General features: G+C 47.8%; 1 pseudogene; it reads right to left on the bottom strand.

Moving 5' to 3' along the window:
- Window positions 1-1,081: 1,081 nt before the first annotated feature.
- LOC144108042 (uncharacterized) lies at window positions 1,082-4,074 on the bottom strand (annotated as a pseudogene).
- Window positions 4,075-10,612: the final 6,538 nt, after the last annotated feature.

A 10,612-nucleotide genomic window follows, 5' to 3' on the forward strand; every position in this document is an offset into this window, starting at 1 on the left:
CAGCACGTGGCATTGAGAATTCTAAAGATTGTAAAGTGCGAGATAAAAACAGCAAAGGAGCACCCATGTTTTGTACAAAAGCTACAGAGAGCAATGATTTATCATTTCTTTTAGTGTATGAACACTTTGTGGAATAAAAACTTTATTGAAGCACACATTTCACTGAACTTGCATTCTTGGCAACGTGTAGAGAAACAAAAGCACATATATATATATACTGTAGGTTCTCGGAAGCATACAATGATACCTTGAAACCTTGGTTGTTACACCATGGCAACATAACCTTGATTGTGAGTGATTAAACTTGTGTAAAAGAAGTTTGGACAAGCATAACCACATAGTCAACACATCATCAGACTAACTACATCCACTGCAGCACAAGGGTGGACTTTGCCTACTGGCGTCAATTTAACCTTTAGCAGGAGGAGCGGAAAGTGGGTAAGGGAACAAATGTAAGTTACTGATACCCTAGCTGAAATCAAGGAGAGGAAACGGGCAGGGCTCGTAATTAAAAGGGAACCTATCTGATGGTCTCTTTGGGTAACTGAGTGGATGCCAAAGGAAAACAAAAAAGGCAGGAGGCATCGGGAAGGTGGATGAGATTAGGAAAGGTTGCGAGGACAAAGTGGCTGCAACTCAATTAAGGTGCCTTGAATATCCACCACCCTAAAAAAGTGACCCAGGGATTGACAAAAACAGAAACCCGCCACGATGGCTCAGTGATTATGGCCTTCGGCTAATGATCCCAAGGTCCCTGTTCTTCGAATTTTGATTGAGGCGAAATACAAAAGCACCCCCGTGCTGTGCAATGTCTGCATACTATACCCCAGGTGGTCTAATTAATTTGCAACCCTCCACTACAGCATCCCGCAATACCCCATGTGTTGGTGTGGGGCGTTAAAACCCACAATTTACAATTTTTATGATTGACAAAAAAAGTGGCTGTACGTGGCTTGTGAAAACGTGACCAACAAAACCAGTGTGTATCGCTCGTAGCCTGAGTAGTTTTGGGACGTTAAACCCCGCAAAATCAATGCAGGGTGTCATTAAAAAAAAATAATTGGGAGGAAAAAAAGTTACACTATTTACATTTAATAAGTGGAGGCTACAGATTTGCTAGTACACAACACATGTGAAACACATCTGTCATTAGCGGTATTAGCTCAACTGGCACACTGTTGTTTAAAATGTTGTGCATTTTAATCCTTTGGATCATTCGCTCGACATGAATCCTCACTTGTGCCACATTATACGTGTCCCTGACTTCTTGTGCAGTGATCTGAGGGCCTTGTAAAGATGGAGGCATCACAAGCACAGCATTCCGTGTTCCCAAAACTGTGCGGATTCCAGGAAATCCTTTTGTCTGCTAGAATTAAATCGCCAGCTTCAACCAAGTCAAGAAAGCCGGAATCAACAGTGATGTGGGTGTCGGACATCCTGCCTCCATAAGCATTTGAATGAAAACAAATTGCTCCAGATGGCAATATGCCAACCAGAAATTTCAGCGTGTATCCACCTTGGTACGTGGAATACAGAGCTCTCTGTTGCTGAATGGTTGGTGGCCGCTCAGTGCGAACTTCTGTGCAGTCAATAATCATAGTGCAGCCAGGATAGTGTGCTTTGAAGCAAGTTGGCATTGTAGCTTGAATAACTCTAGTTGGTGGACGGAAAAACCATTGTTTTGTAGCAAATGCAAGAGTTTTTAAAACACTTTTGAAGTGCCGTGATGCTGAGGTTTCATTTATGTTAAATAAGCTGACCAATGACGAATAGCTAATATCGAGCTTGAGCTTCATTAAGAAAATGAGGAGCCTATTTTCTTTTGAAACATCACACTTCCGCTCATGAGACATGGGAAGCATACTTAGCAATAGTGCAAAAACCACGCAGTTGACACTGCACAAATCTTCAAGAGCACCCGAAGACTTTTCAATGCTGTCATAACCAGCAAAGTAGCTTGTCCTGTGGTCTGGTCCACTGAAGGTGCTGGTAACAGCTGGCTTATGCTGCGCTTCACAATCACGGGTCTCACGATGTGTGATCTGGGTCGACACGTCACACCCTTGGGCACAGCAAATTAACACAGAAAAGCTGCCACTGCCAGCACTTTCGTGGTCTGTTTGAGTTTCCTGGAACAAATTTCAAAGTGAACAAGAGTTTACAATGCCATTACAAAAGCCATACTAAAAAACAATTTTAACAAGTGCTATTCTTTGTAGCTTATGTTGTAAATGTTCTTGCTGGCCCAAAAAGATAAAAAAAATTGCCTGTTGCATTCTGCGTCACATTAGGTGGAGGAAGACGATGTGTCGCAGTTAGCAGAACTCTACGCCAGTGCACTGGAAATATCGCCTTTCCTGGCCCGTCATGCACAGAGATAGAAAGCATGATGCAAAATATTAAAGCACAGCTGAGTCAAGGGAGAAAGCTACATATGACTAAGTTTCATAATTCAGAAATATTTTTTTACTTGAGCACTGCAAGTTTACGGCCCTCATGCATATGTTCTTAATTTCCCAGAAAATTACCGATTTTCACCTCCCTCAGTTAGCTCATATTTCAAAACATTTGGTCATTTAGTGTACTGCTCCTGACCTGGTAATAAACAAAACCAAGAACATGGGGTCCTCAACAGCTAAAAAAAAAATCTGCACTGAGGAGTCACATTTCTGAGCCCTAGCATAAAGTACTGCAGGAAAAAGAGGCAGTTGCACTTAATGTGATGCTGGAAATGCTGGGAAGCATATATATTGCTGCAAACACAGTGCTTGTGCTGCTAAACTGCAGTGAAACGTTCCTGACAGGACATCGAAGCTCACCACAGAAGCAACTGCTGAATGGATTTCAGCTGCAGCACAGAGGAAGTCTAGGCCATTCCAAGGTTCTCCACCGGATATGTCCAGCTCAGATGGGCCAGATGTAGGGGAATGGCCATCGTCAGTGGCACATGCTACGGATTCTTGCTCTTGTGGACCTGCGGTAGCCGGCACTGCACGTCTTTGCATCCACCTGCAAAACGATTGGAAATCCAGATATGAGGGGTCATTTCTATTCAACATGCATGCATACGTTTAGTTTTAATGCAAAGAAAAACATGAGTCACAGTCTTGTATGAAGTAAATAAATATAAACAAGCCACCTGTTAAATCTTGACAACTGGCCAGCAGAATCCCCCTGACCGTTTCCTGTACACAGGTGGGAAGATTGTCGGGAGATAACCGGGATGCGTTTCAATGGTACTCTTTTCACCATTGACAAAGTGCTTTGAACATATTCTTGGGTTGTCATTCGGGCTCCAGTTGGAGAAGTCTTCACCACTGAAATATAATGCAACGAAATTTGACACGCAACTGCGAAAGCAATTCACCCCCTCAGGCAAAGCATGCAAATCTGCGCGAGACGCGAAAACACATAAGGGAACGACCAACGGGAGGTGGGACCTGAATTAATAACTTGCGATTCGCCCCGCGAGGCGTGCTGCTAAGTTAATTCAAGGTACCTCGACACGTACGCGCTAACGTTGTGCGTACGTACTTGAGTGCCGGCATAGGACAAAACCGCGACCAAGAGCCCCGCTTTCGAACACGACGAATCACGATTTGAAGACCGCGATTCTGACAGAACCAGAGAAACGGCTCCTTAGCGCGGGAGCGCGACCGCAATTCGACGATACCACGCGAGAGAACTACTAGCGGCGAATTTAATAAATTCTCAACATTATAGCTTCATTCAGCCGCTCCGCATTTATGCTTTTTTTTCCCTTAGCTTGACACGAATTATAACACCAGCGCAAGTTACTTGACACGACGCACTGCGACGATCCACTTCAGTCGCCGGGTTGACTCGTACGGCCTTGCAGGAAAACGAAACATTTTCACTGTCTCCGTTCCCTTCTCGGCTATGGCAGTCCTTGACGCAACAGTACCTCCGGTTAGTTTTCTTCCAAGTACGACAGACATCCATGGTGTAGGATGGCCGAGGTCAGAAAATCCGCAAAGCTGCACAACCTCGCTGTTGGCGCCTCTCTCGTGAAGCGGAGCCGGCCGGGCCGCGCCGACCCGGCTGCCCAACGGCAGCTAGTGGACTGGGCTTTGGAAGTCGCTGAGAAGAATCACCTTCCGGCCACGACACGCATCCAAGAGCAATCCCATCACTAGGATGTAACAATTAAGGCTTGCTCTACTTTATAAAGTTTTTCACCACCACCACCGAGCTGCCTACTCAGTGCTGTCGCTTTCGACCACGAGACGGCGCCACATGTACCGGCAAACTTCACTGCAGGTTGCCTATATCAGCTTTTCGCTGCAAAAAGCTTTGTGCACCATTCATTTGGCGCCAACGCCAGACAACCTGCAGCCACAACGAACTGCTGGTGAAGCGAGCGACCGCCGCCTCGACGGGCGCCGTTATGTTTGTTGTCTTACGCAATAAGCTTTTCTTAAATTCGGCTTTAGCATCCGACGTTAACCAAGGAACCCAAACGCTCTCGAGGTCCCACGCATGCGCACTGGCAACATGCTGTTTCTTTGCGTCCCAATCCCGCCGGGCCCTGGACACATTCACCACCCTTCTGTATCCCACGGGCATGGAAGTGTCTGCGGCCAGGAGGCAGTATACTTTGCTCTGCGCGGCGCTCCGATTGAACGCGCTCGCATTTATCTTACTCTGGTGGGCGAGCCACTTCAACGCGCCCTCGACGGCTGGTTACGCCTTCTGGGTGTGCACATCCATGATAAAGGATGAGCCAAAGAGTGGCTTAAGCAGCTCAAAACATCGTCGCGACGACTATAGTGCACTTGGTCCGTTGCATCTGCACCTCGTTTGGCGGGGCTTCCTAAGACATCGCCCGACGACTGGTACGCGAAGGTCCTGGGCCAAGTACTATCATGAGCAATGTGAGCAGGAACACGGGAGCGCGTGGCAGACAGCCTCACACCTTCCTTGTGGCGATGCACGGCGGCCGCTTTTCGCAGCACTGTGGAGAGGGTTTTTTCTGCTGCGTTGCCTGCCTCTTAAATATCGGAGGGCGCTTAAGCTTCGCCTTTAAGAGTGGAACGCGGCAGCGTGTTGCAGCACTGCCAGGGAGTCCACGGAACTCCATCGCCCGTTCGGCGCGACGCCTTGCCCGTTGGACAAATCGCCCTTCTACGTATACCGTGAACCGGACGCGCGGAGCGGCAAACCACGTAGAAGCGCTGCCAGGCGTCTTGCCGAAGCGCGCTGGACTCAAGTTGCAGTCGTAGTTCGTCGGCACATCGATCTCGGCAAACCCGATACCACGAACGCCAGCATAGCTTCCGCGCCGAACGAACGGACAGCAAGCCGCAAGCTTCGTGGTGAACGCGCTTTGGACGTGCGCTGCCTTGTTCGCCGCTCACCGCGTGATTCCTGCGTGCCTGCACGGCACCAATGCGCTCGAACGAGAGATATGTCCGACGCGTCACTTCCTTTCCTTAAAATCAATTTTCATTTCATTTTCCTTTCCTTACGGTGCGTTTCGGGTGTCCACAGAGATATGTGAGACAGGCCTCACTTACTTTCCTTAAAACCAATTTTCATTTCATTTTCCTTCTCTTGCGGCGCGGTCCGGGCTGCCCACCGAAATATGTGGCAGGCGTCCATTTCCTTGCGCTGCCGTCGCGCGCTCTCTGTTGGGGCAGTGGCGTACATTGCGAGGAGGACGAAGGATTTTTCGCTCATGGCCAAAGACGCCGACGACACCGGCTTTTCTGCGACACGAGCTCCTTAACGCAGTCGCGTTAAAAATGGAAGAACACACCACCCTTTCCACTTTGTGAAAGCGGCCACCACGTACCGCTACAAGTAGGATTCCAGGCTATCAGGCACGCGCTCCCGTGTTCCTGCTCATATTGCTCATGATAGTTTGGCGCTATTTGCTATGAACTGACCATGCACCAACTACTGCAGCTGGAAGTCCTATGCCGAGACGCTCTGAGAGCCACCGTCGGTCTTCTTCTCCAAACGCAGGCCCAGGAACTGTACCGGTACGCGGGGACACCCAGGCGTATACCATCTGCTCACGCATGGAGAGAGCCAAGGACCGTCGACAACTGATCATTCAGGGCCGTCGCCTTCTTCATCATACGAGCGATAAACTCCCGGAAGAACCACCCATCCATCGGCAAGTTCCGCCGAGGTAGGATGTACTGGTTACAAAGCGATGACCGTCGTCGCGAGAAATGCGCCTCAGCTCAAACGTGAAATCATTGAAGCCGCCCACATTCAAATATTAGTTGAGGACTGTGTAAGCACACCGTCGATAGCTCTAACAAAACGGGAATTAAGACTATTTGAGCCAGGTTCCGTTAGACTAATTAGGTCGCCCTATCCTAACGTCGAAGTTGTAATGGTTAGCGTTTCTGAATTCACCTTTTAGCCCTTATCGGCCCTTTTGGCATTGGTTACTATCGTCCTGCTTTTAACGTCCTTTTTGGCGCTTTATTGTATTTTATTATTATTCTGCTTTTACGACCTTCTGGCCTTTTATTGCTTATTCGCTGTCATGTTGTCATCGCATTTTGGCATTGGTTTTTTTCTGTCCTGCTTTTAACGGCCCTTTCTGCTTTTAACGGCCGTCGCCGCCGCCGCCGCTGCTGCCGCTGCTGCTTGCTCGCTTGTTCGCTTGCTCGCTGCTGCTGCTGCTGCTGCTTGCTGCTACTTGCTGCTGCTGCTGCTGCTGCTACGCTGCTGACAGGAAGAAAAGAAAGTGCACGGCCTGCCTACTGGCTCATGCCGAGCCGCGTGCTGAAAGTAGGGGAGTTAAAGGATAGGAGAGGAAAGAAAAGGCGCCGCGCGCTAGTAGGCCTATAGGCCCCGGGCCGGTCCCGGAGGCAGTGCAATACCGGGCCGACCCGTGCCAGAGTGCGTCTAGCACTCCGCCATATTCCAAAGATAAGTTTAATATCTTGGTTGGTTTGGTTTGGTTTATGTGAGTTTAACGTCCCAAAGCGACTTAGGCTATGAGAGACGCCGTAGTGAAGGGCTCCGGAAATTTGGACCACCTGGGGTTCTTTATCGTGCACTGACATCGTACAGCACACGGGCCTCTAGAATTTCGCCTCCATCGAAATTCGACCACCGCGGCCGGGATCGAACCCGCGTCTTTCGGGCCAGCAGCCGAGCGCCATAACCACTCAGCCACCGCGGCGGCTTTAATATCTTGGGTCCAAGGACAAGCAGCAGATATTAAATAAGGTATCAGGTATCAAATATCAGGCCAAATAATCTTATAACAAAATGTTTATGCCAGTCGGCGTATTCAGAACTGTGGGCACTAATGTAGGATGTCAGTCGCTCTCATGCCGCTATATTCGCGTTACTGCCATGACCTTAGCGAATGCTTTTGCTGAGAGCGTTGGCGTAGCTGGCGCAGTAGCCAGTCATGGGGTAGTTGGGGTGGGGGTGATGGTGTAGGTGCAGGGTTACAGGCCAGGCAGGGTGGGGAGGGTCAGGGGCCAGCGATGGGGAGAAGAGGTATAGGAGCCAGGGCGGTGGGCAGTGCTGATACCAATCAGTGCATAGTAATACTGGGTATGGATTTGAGTTGTGCGGCATTAGGGGCATGCGTCGTCCCTGCGTCACACGCTCGGTCGCTCATACATCCATAAACCGCATATACGCAAGTGTTTCACCTGAGATGTTTGAAAACAGGTTTTTTTTAGTTAGAAGAGCGCTTTTCGGTTCAGCACTGTCAGCGGTGTAGCACATCAGAATGCGGCTAAGACGTGCTATAGTCGCATACAACTCGAGAACTAAGCGGCTGTGCAGTTCGCATGATATACGTTCTGCGCATGCCGATGGCTGCGCCGCCTGTCGTCAAGCCAACGAAGCGAAGGTGGGCCACACCTGCCACTTTCTTCGTCCGTTTCTGTGCGCTTGCCCAGTGCGCCTGCGTTTTGATAGCTTACGCCGTATGTAATATTGATTAGTTGCAAATATACTTTCACGTAAGCCTTCAGTGACGTAAAGTAGCATACTTGAGCTTAGTTAACTGCTTGAAAACTTTTAAAACTCCCCTGGAACGTGCTCCTAGTGACCTCCCTGCGCCTTCACTCACCATCGAAAATCGTGGCTGTTCGAAGAGTAAAGTAAATCTAGGCAGCTTGTCAGTTTTTCGCGCTATAGTGCGTATACTGTCTTTCTTGAATTTCTGTCACTCTCTCCATTCGGTAATCATTTTCACGCGTGGTAGCTTCAGGACGCAGAACATGCGCTTTTTGCAAATGCAGTTGCGGGTCGCCCGCCTCGATGTAGGCGCGCTTTTAAAGAAAAAAAAAAGACGGTGTGAAGAGCCGAGTCGCAGGGCGCAGAACCAAGTTGCGAGTGGATCACTGTTTCTGTATGGTTCTAGGAAAGGGTTGGCTATAATACATAGCACAAGACCGCGTACCCGCGCCTCTAGTGGAACTGGCTTTTGCTGCATACTTCAGCTGCCTCTGAATGCAGCCAGTCAGTTTAAAATTATAGATGGACGCTTTTAGCTACATGCATGTCAATAATGTGTCAGGCTGGGCGCGCTGTTTATTCCAACGGCTGCTCGATCTCGGGCGGCCGTGTAATTATTGCGCTCTCAAGTATGAGCACTCCCCGCGCGACGTTACCTCGCTGGTGAGAGCTTTGTAGTTTTACTTTATAGTTATAGTCCAAGAAGCCTGAACTTTGGAGCCATGATGCCTGTTGACATCGCACATTGTCATATGCTCTACCCCAAGCGTTTTACTGGTCATGATCAGTCACTGCTTGGTAATGCTGCTGGACTCTATTATGCTGGTGCATGAGATGGAACAGTGCAAAAAAACAGCGCGAACAAACGGGGACTAGACGAAGAATACACAGGAACAAGCGCTGACTCTCAACTAAAGTTTAATCACAGGAAGCACACTTATAAAAGGAAACAGAAAACGAAAAAAAACACAAAATCAGAACGCATGTGTTACTATGTGATGTCCAGATATGCAACCTCACAGTCACGCAGGAGCAGGGATGGTTGGCTGACACATAATCTTGGTTTCTTTGTCATGTTATACGCCTCGATAATTTCCCTGGTCAACTGGTCGGGGTGTTTTTACAAAATGTCAGTAAAATGCAAGGACGGAAAACATGATTGACACTCTCGGCAATGATCAACTAGATTAGTGGGGCGATTAGATTCTAATGAATTGAGATGTTCTCCGAGTCGTGTGTTAATACAACGTCCCGTTTGCCCAATGTATATCTGACCACAGGATAGGGGGATTTTATAAACTACCCCTTTGGAGCACGGCACAAAACTTTTAGCGTGCTTAACACCACAGGACGTTACAGATTTCTTGGGGTTGCGGGACTTATTTTCTACTGCTGAACAAATTTTACTGAGCTTATTCGGGGCCGAAAAAACCACATCAACTTTATACCTATGGGCCACATTTTTAAGACCATGAGATAGGCGATGCACATAGGGAAGGACTGCGAACTTTTTCCGTTTCTGTTCTTTCTGTGAAGACGGCAGCAATGTCGGCGCTTTAAGCTTTTTAATTATTTTATTGCAACCCAAAGTGATAAGCTCAGCTGGATATCCTGCTTCCTTTAGTCTCTTAGCCTGATTATCAAAGCTTTCTTGCATAGCATGGTGACAAGATTTTGACAACGCAGATGACAAGGATGAAACAACAATTCCACATTTCACTACCTTAGAATGATGTGACTTATAGTTCAGCAGCGGTTTGTTGGCACGTGGCGCGTAATTCCAACACATGTGTCCCTTCCCTTCAGTCAAACATAAATCTAAAAATTGTATCTGGTTATCGACCGGTACCTCAGTGGTGAACTGTAAACCCCGTGCATTAGCTTTAAATGCTTCTAACACTGTAGACATGTGCTTGGCATAGTCCGTTTTTTCAATGAGGATTAAAAAATCATCGACGTATCTGAAAATTCGGTACGGCATTCCACACAAATCTTTCTGGATAGCTCTATCCACGAATGACAGAAAAATATCACTAAGCGCAGGCGCTACTTTAGACCCAATACAAACACCCGCTTTCTGGGTATAGAGTGTGCCTTCCCATTCAACAAAGGTAGATTTAACATAAAAAGACAACAGCTCAAGGAACCCAGACACAGCAATACCACAAACACTTATAAACTGTTCTTCATCATTGACCGAAGTGATGCAATCAGAAACAGCAGTCATCATTTCCTTGTGCGGCAGGGAGTAGTATAAATCTACCACATCAATGCTGAAAGCCGAGCATGAACCTGGGTTATGCGCCTGTAAAAACTTGACGACACACTCAGAGTTTGGTACCTTAAAAGGATCATTAATAGATAAAGCTGCCAAATGTTTCTGCAAATATCCAGAAATTTCGTGTTGCCAGGTGCTCTTTTCCGTCACAATGGCCCTAAATGGTAATCCCGTTTTATGTGTCTTAGCAGAGAAGAAAATCTTTAAACAGCTGCTTTTTGCCTTAACTACACTCCCTTTAAGTCGCTCCAGATTCAATTGTTCAAGCAGCTGCACCGCTCTGCTTTTTACCTTCTGTAACTTCGCCGAGACCGGCTGAAAGTTCTTCTCGATGGCTACTAATGCTTTATCCGAAAATAATGATTCAGG

This window comes from Amblyomma americanum, chromosome 1, assembly GCF_052857255.1.
Source record: "Amblyomma americanum isolate KBUSLIRL-KWMA chromosome 1, ASM5285725v1, whole genome shotgun sequence".
NCBI lineage: Eukaryota > Metazoa > Arthropoda > Arachnida > Ixodida > Ixodidae > Amblyomma > Amblyomma americanum.